The sequence below is a fragment of the Populus nigra genome, chromosome 2 (genome assembly GCF_951802175.1).
Source record: "Populus nigra chromosome 2, ddPopNigr1.1, whole genome shotgun sequence".
Taxonomy (NCBI): domain Eukaryota; kingdom Viridiplantae; phylum Streptophyta; class Magnoliopsida; order Malpighiales; family Salicaceae; genus Populus; species Populus nigra.
In genome coordinates, this window is record NC_084853.1 from 8,997,919 (window position 1) to 9,000,418 (window position 2,500).

Sequence of the window (2,500 nt, forward strand, 5' to 3'; positions counted from 1 at the left end):
GCAGTGGCAGCCCGCGGGACAGTGTCGGCAGATTCGGCAGCGCAGATTTGTGCGGCTGCAGGTTCGTCGGGGAAAATCGGCAGCGCAGATTTTGCGACGAACATGGGCTGGGCGATGGACTGTCCAGGCCAGGCAGGAAAATTTGTCGAGGGGACACGCTGACGAAACAGCGCTGGTTCAGGCACGGCGGGCAGTGTTGGAATCGGCAGCGCCGACGAAATCGGCAAAGTCGGCAGAATCGGCAGCGCAGATTTTTCGACGAACACGGGCTGGACGGTGGACTGTCCAGGCCAGGCAGGAAAATTCGTCGAGGGGACACGCTGACGAAACAGCGCTGGTTCAGACACGGTGGGCGCAGTGTTGGAATCGGCAGCGCCGAGAAAATCGGCAAAGTCGGCAGAATCGGCAGCAGGTGCTGGCGATGAGTCAGGACGGACTGGATAGTCCAAGGCTCGATGAGAAAGACCGCTGGTTTAGACACTGGGGCAGTGGCAGCCCGCGGGGCAGTGTCGGCAGATTCGGCAGCAGTGTCTGCCGATTCGGCAGCGTTGGCTTGTTGGCGCGGGGGGCCGATGCGAGTGGGGACTTGGGCAGCGGGCAGTGAAAGCAAGAGTTTCCCCGATGCTGCCGGGAAAAACGCTCCCCGGGATGGCCGGGTGAGATGACCCGGCGGCCCGCGACGGGTCATTCAATTCCATGCCCCGTCAACATAACTCCCGATGTACTGTTTGCTTTTTCGGAAGAAGAGATCCATCCCCCCATCCTCGGCCAGCCAAAAACGCTCCAATTAATGGCCGGGTGAGATGACCCGGCGGCCCGCGACGCGTCATTCAAATCACTGCCCTATCGGCTACAACTGCTGATGGGTGGGATTAGAGGCCTGCTGTCACAGTGTCAAATGTGCACGAGGTGCACGCTTTGGCTGGCTGGCCAAAACAAGGCAAAAAGGCCCCTCGGGTGGCGGGGTGCGAGGACCAGGCGCGTCATTCAATTCTCTTCCCTATCAACTTGGCTCCCGTTGGCGGGATTGGAGGCCTACTGTTTGTTACAGGGCTAAAATCGTCAGGGGAAGAGCTGACGAAACAATGCTGGTTTGGATGCAGGGGGTAGTGTTGGAATCGGCAGCGCGGACAAAATCGGCAAAGTCGACAAAAAAGACTGTTGGTCTGGACATCGGGGCAGCGGCAGCCATGCCGACAGGGGGGGAAATCGGCAGCGCAGATTTGTGCAGCTGCAGGTTCGTCGGGGAAATCGGCAGCGCAGATTTTTCGATGAACATGGGCTGGAAGATGGACTGTCCAGGCCAGGCAGGGAAATTCGTCAAGGGGACACGCTGACGAAACAGCGCTGGTTTAGACACGGTGGGTGCAGTGTTGGAATCGGCAGCGCCGACGAAATCGGCAAAGTCGGCAGAATCGGCAGCGGGTGCTGGCGATGAGTCTGGACGATTTATAGTCCAGGGCTTGATGGAAAAGACTGTTGGTCCAGACAATGGGGCAGTGGCAGCGCGGATTTGTGCAGCTGCAGGTTCGTCGGGGAAAATCGGCAGCGCAGATTTTTCGACGAACAGGGGCTGGGCGCTGGACTGGCCGGGCCAGGCAGGAAAATTCGTCAGGGGGCCACGCTGACGAAAACAGGGGCTGCGGAGTGGAAAATCGGCAGCGCAGATTTTTCGACGAACAGGGGCTGGACCGGCCGGGCCAGGCAGGAAAATTCGTCAGGGGGGCACGCTGACGAAAAGAGGGGCTGCCGCGTGGAAAATCGGCAGCGCAGATTTTTCGACGAACAGGGGCTGGATGCTGGACCGGCCGGGCCAGGCAGGAAAATTCGTCAGGGGGGCACGCTGACGAAAAGAGGGGCTGCCGCGTGGAAAATCGGCAGCGCAGATTTTTCGACGAACAGGGGCTGGACCGGCCGGGCCAGGCAGGAAAATTCGTCAGGGGGGCACGCTGACGAAAAGAGGGGCTGCCGCGTGGAAAATCGGCAGCGCAGATTTTTCGACGAACATTCGTCAGGGGGGCACGCTGACGAAAAGAGGGGCTGCCGCGTGGAAAATCGGCAGCGCAGATTTTTCGACGAACATTCGTCAGGGGGGCACGCTGAGGAAAACAGGGGCTGCCGCGTGGAAAATCGGCAGCGCAGATTTTTCGACGAACATTCGTCAGGGGGGCACGCTGAGGAAAACAGGGGCTGCCGCGTGGAAAATCGGCAGCGCAGATTTTTCGACGAACAGGGGCTGGATGCTGGACCGGCCGGGCCAGGCAGGAAAATTCGTCAGGGGGGCACGCTGACGAAAAGAGGGGCTGCCGCGTGGAAAATCGGCAGCGCAGATTTTTCGACGAACAGGGGCTGGACGCTGGACTGGGCCAGGCAGGAAAATTCGTCAGGGGGGCACGCTGACGAAAACAGGGGCTGCCGCGTGGAATGGCAGCCTACACGCAGATGCGAATTCGGCAGCGCACGATGGCTTGAGCAGGTCATGGGTTCGACTTGGCGCGAT